Source organism: Armigeres subalbatus, chromosome 1, assembly GCF_024139115.2.
Source record: "Armigeres subalbatus isolate Guangzhou_Male chromosome 1, GZ_Asu_2, whole genome shotgun sequence".
NCBI classification, from domain to species: domain Eukaryota; kingdom Metazoa; phylum Arthropoda; class Insecta; order Diptera; family Culicidae; genus Armigeres; species Armigeres subalbatus.
This window is the reverse complement of record NC_085139.1, coordinates 290,624,643-290,636,721: the sequence shown is the minus strand read 5'-3', so window position 1 is coordinate 290,636,721 and position 12,079 is coordinate 290,624,643. Positions and strand designations below refer to the sequence as shown.

The following is a 12,079-nucleotide window of genomic DNA, read 5'->3' as shown; positions in this document are numbered from 1 at the left end:
ATTAAACGGTTAACGTTTTATTCTGCCCGACGTTTCGGCCATTGGATGTGGCCTTTTTTGACGGAAAAATTGGTGAATCGTTTCCGTCCTAATTTATAAAATTTCGGATTTCAGAGATTTTGAAAACTCGGCGGATTTTTTTAAAATTCAGGGAATTCTTCCAAACTCAGATAATTTTCACCGAAATTCTTCGAATTTTGGAAAAAATATCATGAATTCTCAAAATTATGGAGGAAATTCTTTCAATTTCGGTTCTTCTCCTTATTTCGGAAGAAATTCTCCAAATTTTACAAAGAAATTATTCAAATTTCAGAAGATTTCGAAAGAAATTCTCCAAATTTCAGAAGAAATTCCCTGAATCCAAATTTCTTAAGAAATTCTCCGAATTTTGGAAGAAATCATCCGAATCTCGAAACAAATTCTTCGAATCCTGGAACAAATTCTTCAAATCTCGGAACAAATCCTCCAAAATTTGGAAGAAACTCTGCGAGTTTCGAATGAAATTCTTCCAATTTCGGAAGAGATTAACTGAATTTGGAAGAAATTCTCCGAATTTTGGAAGAAATATCAAGATGACTAACACAAAAGTATAATCATTGTAAAATATATCACAAATCATGGAAAAAAATCTCCGATATTTCGGGAGAAATTTTCCAAATTTCGGGATAAATTTTCCAAATTTTGGAAGAAATTCTACGCTTTTTAGAAGAAATTAATCCTCCAACGTTCGGAAGAAAGTTTTTAATCTTCAGAAGAAATCCTCCAATTTTTTGGAAGAAATTCTCAAAATTATGGAAGAAATTCATCCAATTCTGTTCTTATTTCGAGAAAAAAAAACAACATCTCCAAATTTCACAAAAAAATTATCCAAATTTCAGAAGAAATTCCCTAAATCAGAATTTCGTAAAAAAAATCTCCGAATTTCGGAAGAAATCATCCGAATCTCGAAACAAATTCTTCAAATCTCGGAACAAGTTCTACAAATTACAGAAGAGCTCTTCAAATTTTAGAAGATTTCGAAAAAGCTTCTCCAAATTTTGGAAGAAATTCTGCGAGTTTCGGATGAATATCTTCGAATTTCAATAGAAATTAACTGAACTTGGAAGAAATTCTTCGAATTTTGAAAGAAATATCAAGATGACTAACACAAAAGGATAAACATTGTAATATATATCACGAATCATGAAAAAAATCTCCGATTTTTTAAATTCAATGGATTTTAAAAAATTCTCTGTATTTCGGGAGAAATTCTCCAAATTTCGAAAGAAATTCTACGCTTATTGAAAGAAATTCTCCGACTTTCGGAAGACATTTTTTTAATTTTCGAAAGGTATTCTCCAATTTCCGGAAGAAATTCTCCAATATTGAAAAAAGAAACTAAAAATTATATGAGAAATTCTCCCAATTTCGGTCCTTTTAATTTCGGAAGAAATTCTCAAAATTTCACAAAAAATTCTCAAAATGTCAGAAATTTTCGAAAGAAATTCACCAAACTTTAAAAGAATTCTCCGAATCCAAATTTCATGAGAAATTCTCCTAATTTTTGATAAATTCATCCGAATCTCGGAGCAAATTTTCCGAATTTCGAAAGAAATTCTCCAAATAACAGAAGAAATTCAAAATTCTTCTAATAGATGAAAGAAAACAGTTAACGTTTTATTCTGCGTTTTATTCCGACATTTCGGCCATTGGATGTGTCCTTTTTCAAGGGCAAAATTGTTCAATCGTTTTCGTTCTAATTTATATGTCTTTCTCAGGTGGGTGGCACGATGCCATGTTTTTGCAGCCAACATCTCAGTGTAAAATTCATGATAGTATGTGTTTTGTTTACAAACATCACATTTGATTCTCATTAGGATACAGAACTGTCAGTGGGATACGGTCGCGCAATGTTGGCTGCAAAACAAACCTATTGTGTGAGATAGGGATGCCACCAGGCTGGTCGTTCTAGGTGCCGGTCATATTTTGGATTTTTTTTGCAATGATTTTTTTTTTGTAAAAATAGTTATTTTGTGAACGGTCACAGTGCTGCAGTGATTGTCACGGTCACGGTCACGATTGTTTAAAATAAAATCATGACCATACGACACCCAAGACGACATATAAATTAGGACGAAAACGATTGACCATTTTTTCATTCGATAAAGGCCACATCCAATTGCCGAAACGTCGGGCCAGTGTTGGGAAATGTACAGTAAAACACTATGATTATGCGAATGTTTACATTTTATCCGGTCAAATTTCACGCACCGCACAAACCGAAACAGTTTTCCAAAAAAAATGTACGCCTCATTGTGACATTTTTTTTGCCGATGAGGCAAACTGTTTGTTTACTGCTGCGTGAGAGTCGAGCCGTCGGTGCGGCCAGCATGTCGATCGATCGATTTTTAGATATCCATAACTCATTATCGTTGTCATTGCCAGTCCATATAATCGTGAGTCCAGTGTTTTCATTTGTCCATGTGGTGAATCCAGTGATCTTTGATTTGTTCGGTTGCCATTAATCGAAGCACGTTGGAGGAATGCCTCCGAGAAGAACAGTTTTGTCAGTCCGGTGAGGCGCGTTCTCCGGAAAAAGTTTTTGGAGAACTTCTTCTTAGATTTGAAGAATTTCTACCGAAATTGGGAGAACTATTTTCGGAATTCGAAGATTTTTTCCAGAATTTCATCTTTCAGAAGAATTTCTCCTGAAATTTAAAGAACTTCTTCCGAAATTTGGAAAATTGCTTCCAAAATTCCGATATTTATTCTAAAATCAGGAGTATTTTTGGAAATTTGGAGAATTTCTTCCAAAATTTGAAAAATTTCTTCCAAAATTTGAAGAATTTCTTCCAAAAATGGGAGGATGAGAGAATTTCTTCTGAAACTCAAAAAAAAATTCTAGAATTTGGAGAATGGAATGGAAAATCGAAGAATTTCTACTAAAATTTTAAGATTATGTTTCCGAAATTCGAAGTTGGTTCTTCCGAAATTTTCTAAAATTTGGAGAATTTCTTCCGAAATTCGAAAAATGAGTTCCGAAATCTGGAGAACTTATTCCGTTATTCGAAGAATTTGGTCCGAAATCGGATGAATTTCTTCCAAAAATTGGAAAAAAATTCAAAAACTTCTGAAATTTGGATTTTTTTTGTAAAATTTGGCGATTTTTTTCCAAAAATGGGGGGATGTCATCAGAAAATTGGAGACTTTTTTTTCTGAAATTCAGAGAATTTCATGGAATGGGAAAATGGAGAAAAAATGGAATGGAAAATCGGAGAATTTCTTCCAAAATTTGAAGATTATTTTTCCGAAATTCGGAGAATTTCTTCCAAAATTTGGTGAAGTTCTTTGGAAATCTTCTAAAATTTGGAGAATTTCGGAGAATTTGTTCCGAAATTGTGTGAATTTCTTCCAGAAGTTGGAGAATTTCTTTCGAAATCTACTGAAATTTGGAAGATTTCTTCCGAAACTAGGAGTACAACCGAAATTGGGAGAATTTCTTCCATAATTTTGAGAATTTTTCAGAATTTGAAATTTGGTGAATTTTGTCGAAATTTTGAGAGTTACTTTCTAAATTCGGTTCTTTCGAGATTCGGAAAAAATCTTCAGAATTTCGGCGCATTTCGAAAGAAGCTTTCCAGAGATCGCAGCAAGCCATGCGCGCAGATGGTTGGTTTTAAATTTGCTGTCACGTTTTTGTTCATTTCTACAAGAAATAGATTCGGCTGATGTATATTTTTTGCATATGTACTAGAAGAAAAAAGTTTAAGTTATCTGAAGTTTGAGATTTACGAGTTTGGTGACATTTACTCAAGTGTATTCTTATTAGAGCGCGCGAAATCGTTTGTGTAGTTTGTATACGCGGATGTGTTTGGTGAAAATATGTTTGAATGTGTAATAATACCAGGAAAATATGGATCATTAACGAATTGCTCGGATTAGCGCTGGAAGAGTAGTGATTTTTTCGTGGACACTAGTTGTGGTCTTATGTTCCTCAGTTGATTTATACGGAATTTGATCAATTTGGTGAGATTGTTTCAATTTGTTTTTATATGATTCCAAAACTAAAGACGCGCTGGATTTAAAAATCTGGAAGTTTGTTTATGGATCCATTATCCAATTGATAATGGTAGCATAAACAGGCGGGGCTTATTGCAAGTGAAAGTAACCTCAGACTGGACGTGAGTTACCAGGCAGTCTGAAATGGGTTACTGGAGCTGCAGTAGAGCTAACACCTTCTAACTCCCGGGCTAAAGCTGACTTTATTAAAGACAGCTTTCTTCCATAATACCACTGCCGGACAGTGGGGGTTAGATTGAAGATACACAAGATACACATTTCGAAAGAAGCTTTCCAAATTTCAAATAAAATTATCTGAATATCGAAAAATTCCGAATTTCTTGTAATTTCGAAAGATTCTTCTGATATCAGAATAAATTTTACGAATTTCAGAAGATATTCTCCGAATTTCAGAAGAAACTCTTCAAATTTCGGAAAAAAATCTTCTTTTTCGGATAAAAAATCTCCTGAATTCGGAAAGAAAATATCCTGAATCCGGAAAGGAAATCTCCAAATTTCAGAAGATATTTTACAAATTATGGAGCAAAATGGAGCTCTCCTTAGCCGTGCGGTAAGACGCGCGGCTACAAAGCAAGACCATGCTGAGGTTGGCTGGGTTCGATTCCCGGTGCCGGTCTATGCAATTTTCGGATTGGAAATTGGCTCGACTTCCCTGGGCATAAAAGTATCATCGTGTTAGCTTCATGATATACGAATGCAAAAATAGTAACCTGGCTTAAAAACCTCGCAGTTAATAACTGAGGAAGTGCTTAATGAACACTTAACTGCGAGGCGGCTCTGTCACAGTGTGGGGAGTAATGCCAATAAGAAGAAGAAGAATTTCGAGAAATTTACTTTTTTCCAAAATTTGAAGAATCTCTTCTGTAATTTCGAGAAATTTGTCTGATTCTATTAATTTGGAGAATTTCTCTTTGAAAGTCGAGTTTTAGAATAAATTTTCCGAGTTTTGGATGAAATTCTCCAAAAATCTAAAAAAAAATTAAAAAGTTCTTGAAGTTTCCAAATATACTCCTAGTTTTGGGAGAAATCTCCGAACTTTCAAAGAATTTCTCCAAATTCTCCGAATGTTGGGACGAATTCTCCAAAGAGTTTCGGATGAAATTATCTGAGTTTGGAAAAAATTCTACGAAATTAAAAAAAACCTTCGAATTTTTAAAAAATTCTCAGAATTTTGGAAAAAATTTCACGATGACTAACACAAAAGCATAATCACTGTAATTTACATCACGAATCACAGTGCTCGACAATACAACGATACGATTGTTTGAAAAAAAAAAAGATGACCATAAGATAACCAGAACGTCATATAAATTAGGACAAAAACGATTGACCAATTTTTCCACATCCAATGGCCGAAACGTCGGGCAGAATAAAACGTTAACCGTTTAATGGTTCTTAAGACTGAGATAGCCGCAATTCTTTCATGAAAACTATTACCAGTCGTCTCCAATGCCATACGAAATTCTCCAATTTTTTGAAGATTTTGATTTCTCCTAATTTTGGAAGAATTTCGGAAATTCTCCGATTTTTGAAAAAAAAATCTCAAATTTCGGAAGAAAATCTCTAAAATTCAGAAAAAATTCTCTGAATTTTGGAAGACATTCTTCGATTTTTGGAAGAAATTCTCTAAATTTTGGAAGAAATTCTTCAAATTTTAGAAAAAAAATCCGAATTTCGGAAGAAATTCACCAAATTCCAGAAAAAATTCTCCAAATTTCGGAAGAAGTTGTCCAAATTTCCGGATGAAATATCCTAATTTAAGAATTTTCTCCAATTTTCGGAGAATTTCTTCCGAAATTCGGAGAATTTTTCCAGGAAATCACAAAATTTCTGCTGAAGTTGGGAATTTTTTTTCCAAAATTTGGAGAACTTGGTCCGAAATTCAGAGATTTACTCTAAAACTGGGAGATTTTAGAAGAAATTTGGAAAATGTTTTTCGAGAATCAGAGAATAAAATTTCTCCTTATTTCGAGAAAAAAAAACATCTCCGGATTACAGAAGATATTCTGCAAATTATGGAGAAAAATATCAAAATTTTGAAAAAAAAAAAATCCCAAACTTTTGGAAGAAATTCTCAAAATTTCACGAATCAATTCTTCAAAATCCAGAAGATTTCGAAGGAAATTCTCCAAATTTCGGAAGAATTACTTCGAAGCTCGGAAGAAATTCTCTGAATCCCAATTTAGTAAAAAAAATTCTGAGTTTCGGGAGAAATCCGAATCTCGGATCAAATTTACTGATCTTCGCAACAAATTTTCCGTACCTCGAAAGAACTTCTCCACATTTTGGAAGAAATTCTCAAAATTCCCAAAAAAATTCTCCAAATTTTTGAAGAAATCTTTCGATTTTTGGAAGAAAATCTTCCAGTTTTCGAAAATAAAAATTCTCAATTCGAAAAATAATATCTGTATTTCAAAAAAATCTCGGAATTTCGGAAGAAATTCTCCGAATTATGGAAAAAATTCTCCGATTTTCGGAAGAAATTTTCCAATTTTCGGAAGAAAGTCTCCGAATTTTTGAAAAAATCGAATTTCGGAAGAAATTCTACAATTTCAGAAGAAATTCGTATAATTATGGAAGAAATTATCCAGTTTCGGTTTTTCTCCTTATTTCGGAAGAAATTCTCCAATTTTCACAAAAAAATCTCCAATTCTCCGTATTTCGGAAAAAATATCAGAATCTCGGATCAAGTTCGAATTCCGGAACAAATTCCTAAAATTACGGAGGAAATACTCTAAATTTTAGAAAATTTCGAAAGAATTTCTTCCAGAATTTGTAGGATATCTTCCGAAATTTGGAGATTTTTTTTCCGAAATCGAGAGAATTTTCATTGGAGAAAAAAAGAATTTCTTCCGAAATCAGGACCTTTTAAGATTTGGAGAATTTCTTTCGAAATTCGGGGAAGTTCTTTCGAAATTCGAAAAAAATCTTCCAAATTTCTTTCGGATTTCTTTAAAAATTTAGAGAATTTCCTCATGGGAGTCCGAAATTTGGAGAATTTGTCCCAACATTCATAGAATTTCTTCCGAAAAAATGGTTTCTTTGAAAGTTCGGAGATTTCTTCCAAAACTCGAAGCTTATCGGCAAATTCTAAAAACTGTTTTCTAAATTTGGAAAAAAAAATTTCAGAAGTTTTTAGATTTTGTTTAAATTTAGATTATCATCTGAAATTCAGAGAAATCAAGAAAATCCTTCCGAAATTAAAAAAAAAAAATCGTAGTATTTCTTTCAAAATTTAGAGAATTTCTTTGAAATTTTGAGAGTTTCTTTCGAAATTCGGAGGAAGTTCTTTCCAATTTCGGAAAAATTCTTCTGATTCTCGGCGAATTTATTTCCGAAATTCAAAGGTTTTTTTTTTTCAAAATAAGGAAAATTTGTTCCGAATTTCGTAGAATCTTTTTTTCAAAATTTTGAGGAATTCTTTAAAAGTTTGGAGAATTTCCTCGTGGAATTTGTCCGAAATTTTGAGAGTTTGTCTCAACGTTGGGAGAATTTCTTTCGAAAAAATTGGAGAAATTCTATGAAAGTTCGGAGATTTCTTCCAAAACTCGGAGTTTATTTGGAAATTTAAAAAACCTTTTTCAAAACTTTGAGAGTTTCTTCAGAAAGTTTTAATTTTTTTTTCGAAATATGGGGAATTTCTTCCGAAACTCGACTTTTAAAGAATAGAGATTGTCTTCTGAAATTCTGCGATTTTCGGAAAAAAATCTCCCAATTTCGGTAGATATTCTCCAAATCTCGAAGGAAATTCTCCAAATTCTCCAAATCAAAAGAATCCGAAGAATTTCTCGAAATTACTTTCTTTGGAAATTCGGAGAATTTCGTTCGAAATTTGGAGAATTGCCTCAAAATTTTGAGATTTTCTTTCGAAATTCGGGGAAGATTTTTTTTTCACAACTCCTAGAATTTCTTCCGAAATTCGAAGATTTTTTCCAAAATGAGGAAAATTTGTTCCGAATTTCGTATAATTTTTGTTTTGAAGATTTCTCTCAAAATTTGGAGAATTTCCTCGAGGGATTTGTCCGAAATTTGGAAAATTTGTCCCAACATTCGGAAAATTTCTTCCGAAAAAAATAGGATTCCTTGAAAGTTCGGAAATTTCTTCCATAATCGGAGTTTATCTGGAAATTCTTAAAACCATTTTTTTTTCAAATTTGGAGAATTTCTTATTTGAAGAAATTTTCAAATTTGGAGAAAATCTTCAAATTTTTAGAATTTTTTTCAAAGTTTGGGGAATTTCTTCCAAAACTTTGTTCCGAAACTCGAATTTCAAAGAGTAGGGATTGTCTTCTGATATTCGGAGACTTTTATTCAAAATTCATATATTAACGTTTATTTATAAGGCTCATGCGCCAATTGGCATAACGGAGCCTATTGGATACAGACATTACATACAGAAAAAAACATAATGGTTAGGTTCAAAGTTTGTCCTTTCAAAATTTTAGCAAAATTTTGAGAATTTATTCCAAAATTGGGAGAGATTCTTCCGCAGTTGTAAGAATTTGTTACAAAGTTTGACCAATTTATTGCAACATAACGGAATTTGATGATTTTTTTTTATCGCAAGTTTTGATTTTTTTCAAAAAAATTCTAGTTGTTATTCCAAAACTTGAAAAATTTTACCGGAAAAAAATCGAAGAATTTTGTTTTTAAATTCGGAGTTTTTTTTTAAACTCGGAGATTTTTTCTGAAATTTGTAGATGTTTTTCCAAAACTGTCTTCCGAAATTCCATGATTCGTGATGTAAATTACAGTGATTATTCTTCTGTGTTAGTCATCTTGATATTTCCATAAGTAATCGATGTAGAAATTTAGAAAATGGAAATAGCAACTGCACCGTGAAGAACGTGATCGACGACACTCTGTGTGATGCAAATTTCACATAATCCACCTGTTTTCGGGGCTGGTTTCGCTCGCAACAAATGACAACCAGTAGTCGTCATCGCAGCAGCAGCAGTGAAAGTTTCCATAAAACTATCGTTTTCAGAGCATAAACGATTATTGGTACGAAAAGATCGTCACCATCATCATCATAATCACCACCACCATCCAGAAACAAGCTCGCTAAGCAGCGCCTGCACTAGAGCGAGCTAGGGGGAAAAGTGTGCACGCGCGTAACACGGCTTTCGTCATTTCGTGGATGATGGGGTCGTCATGGTCCACATCCAGACTTGTTGCTGCTGCCGCCACTGCATGCGGCTAGTAAAGTAAATAAGTATAAAACTAATAAAACTAATGCGGCAGCAGAAATTTAATTAATCCGGTTTGGCGACAACCGGACGCCGCGTCGGTAGACCGTCATGAACCGTGACTGTCACACTGTGGACTGAATTTTCTAGGTTGGAAGAAATGTTTGTTTAAATTAAGTCATCAATTTCTTCTATAATCTCTATACTTTCTCTCAAACGTTTCGTTTTGATTTTTTATACTTAGTGATTTTCATTCATTTTTGAGGTCTTTGTGTAGTATCAAGTACGTGATAACATTTAAATCTAATTTAGAAAGAAAAATCACAACATTTTCTACGTGAATTCATCAGTGATTTATTTTATCGCATTTCCGGACGTCTCAATTTGCCCTGTGTCCAATAAAACTAATGCCCGTTGACGGTCGCCTGTCGGGTGGACATTTTTCACCTGTCTCCTAACGACCGCGACGATAAAACCGCGAAATTGGACGCGGGATGTGACATTGATTCTGGCCATCCCGATCTCATCGCCGTCTCTGCTGACCACCGCCGCCGTAGGTTGAGGTCGACATGATGGCGTCCTAATTTTGGATGTTCCTTCATCATTACGGCGATGGCGACGCGGATGATGCTATAAGGGATGATGAAACGGCAGTAGTTTGTTGTGTCCGATTTTTGGCGGTTTATCATATTTTGTCAGCGGTTCCCAAGGTCCCTGTGAATAAGGGACAAAAATAGACTATTCGCAATATTAGGATGCCCTTAAAAGATGGAACTTGTAGAATTTCAAAACTAATGTAAAAATATACGCTGGAGATGGGAAAATAAGCAAAATTGATAAATATAAAACACGGGAATCGTATTTTCCTAAGCGTTCATACAATTTTATTCGACTAATCATATTTCCACTCGTCGATCTTTTTTAAATACTTGTTGCAATTCCCACATAATTATCTTCCACATACATCTTGATCATTAATTTCCCATCTTTTGCAACCTTGGCCATTTGAAAAATTGTCCCCATCTGTTACATCAAATACATGACAACATTCTAGAAATAAATCATTCCAAGGTTATAAAACCTTGGGCAGCACTGACACAGTGTTCGTCCCGGACAAATTTGAATATTCTCCCCCTGTTGTTTTGGCCATAGAACAGTCTCCGGATCGGCGCAGCAGTACCGTGGTCGTCGTCGTCGTCATCTCATCGTCTTAAATCTGCTGAATTTGACTCCTACCGCGAGCACAGTTACGCTCCGGATAGAGACACACACAGATGTTTAGATTTAGTTAAAATAAAAAAAGCCAACAAAAAAAAATACCCGTCCGGTTTGGCTCTGGATACCACCGCCGTGTGTATTTATGTTCGTGTTTTGTTTATTTCTATTCGCAGGTAAGCGAGCGAACGAGCGAGCTAGCGTGAAGACACTAAGCTGGACGACGGTCGAGTTCATCAAGGAGATGATTAACGTTTTGGATTTGTTTTTGCTTCGACTGACTGGTCCCGGCTCGGGGCTTGAGTATCCACACGTGGCAAGTAAACTGTCGGATAATATGCGTTTTTTTTCTCCATGTTCTAAAATTATCCAACTGAAATTTTTCGGGAATAAAGTTGGCCAGTCATTGACCTTCTATTTTTGAGAAAGTGTATAGTCCATTCTTGATCTATTTAAATCTTTGAATTACAATCTTGTGGACTTATTAACGTTTATACAGGAAAGGAATCTGTAGACTATTTTATATTATTTCAAAAACGTTCAGTATTTGTCTGGAATGTCTCCAAGAGTAGTATTGAGAAATGTGACTGAATTGTCATGGGGTTGCTATAATACTAAATTAACAATAACTTTTTTCAAAAAAATATTTATAATTCGTGATTATAGACGAACATGTAACACCTAAAAGCTTCTATAACTTTGTTTAGCAAATCGTTGTTTCAAATACAAATTGTAGGATATGCGAGTAAAATTGCAAAAATGTCACTAAATGTCATGGCAGTGATGTAACTTTACTCTAATTTGGCTCTCACACTGCCGATTTAGGATTGAAGGCAATGATCTCTTAGACAAAGTTTTTGTATTCTTTAGGTATCATATGTTTATATAAAATTCAAAATAGTAAATTACGTTTGAAAAATAGTCCAAAATAGTACCAAGTTACCGAAATGACATATCCCAAAACATCACACGAGTATTTCAAGTTATTGCAACTTATCAGGCAGAATCTTTCAAAAGGACGATCAAAACAGTAGCTACAATAAGCTGAGACGCTTTTTCTAGGAGCTGTAAAGTTGTTTTCACGCAGGTTTAAATCGTTTTTCCACGAAGCTGGAATTATTTGTATACGAAGCTGAAAACCTTTTTTTATGAAGCAGAAAAATTTCTTCCTGCAAAGCGGGAAAACTTCTCGCCAAGAAGCTGAAAATCTTAATTCCAGGCAAATGGAAAGCTTCTCTACGGGCAGCTAGAGAGTTTCTTTCCAGGCAGTTGGAAAGCCTCCAAGAAGCTGGAAAGCTTTTTTTCAAAAAGCTGGAAAGCTTTTTTCCAGGAAGCTAGTAAGCATCGCTCTTATCCAGGAGTCTGGAAAACTACGTTCCAGGATGCTGGATAAAGGGTGTATTCTATAAAAATGGCACACCGAAAATCTTCTGTAACTTTTGAACCGTTTGAGTAAAAAACCTGAAAAATTGAGCAAATATTATTCATAGTGTATTGTTTACATCTGCAGAGTTTCATAGTTATTCATACAGTGGTTCCGATCATGTCGTCAGAACAAGAAATTGCCAGGGAAAACAAATTTGTGCATCTACCATCAAAATCCGGAGGCGTCCCAC

At 34.2% G+C, this 12,079-nt stretch overlaps 1 long non-coding RNA gene across 1 annotated transcript in view; it reads left to right on the top strand.

Annotated features, from left to right (window-relative positions):
* The window catches only part of LOC134207712 (uncharacterized), a 106,981-nt gene extending 96,203 nt beyond the window's left edge, over positions 1 to 10,778 (top strand). The window contains exon 3 of the long non-coding RNA XR_009978409.1: positions 10,640 to 10,778. This is a non-coding gene — a long non-coding RNA (uncharacterized LOC134207712). The remainder of the gene's footprint in view (positions 1 to 10,639) is intronic.
* The last annotated feature ends 1,301 nt before the right edge of the window (positions 10,779 to 12,079 follow it).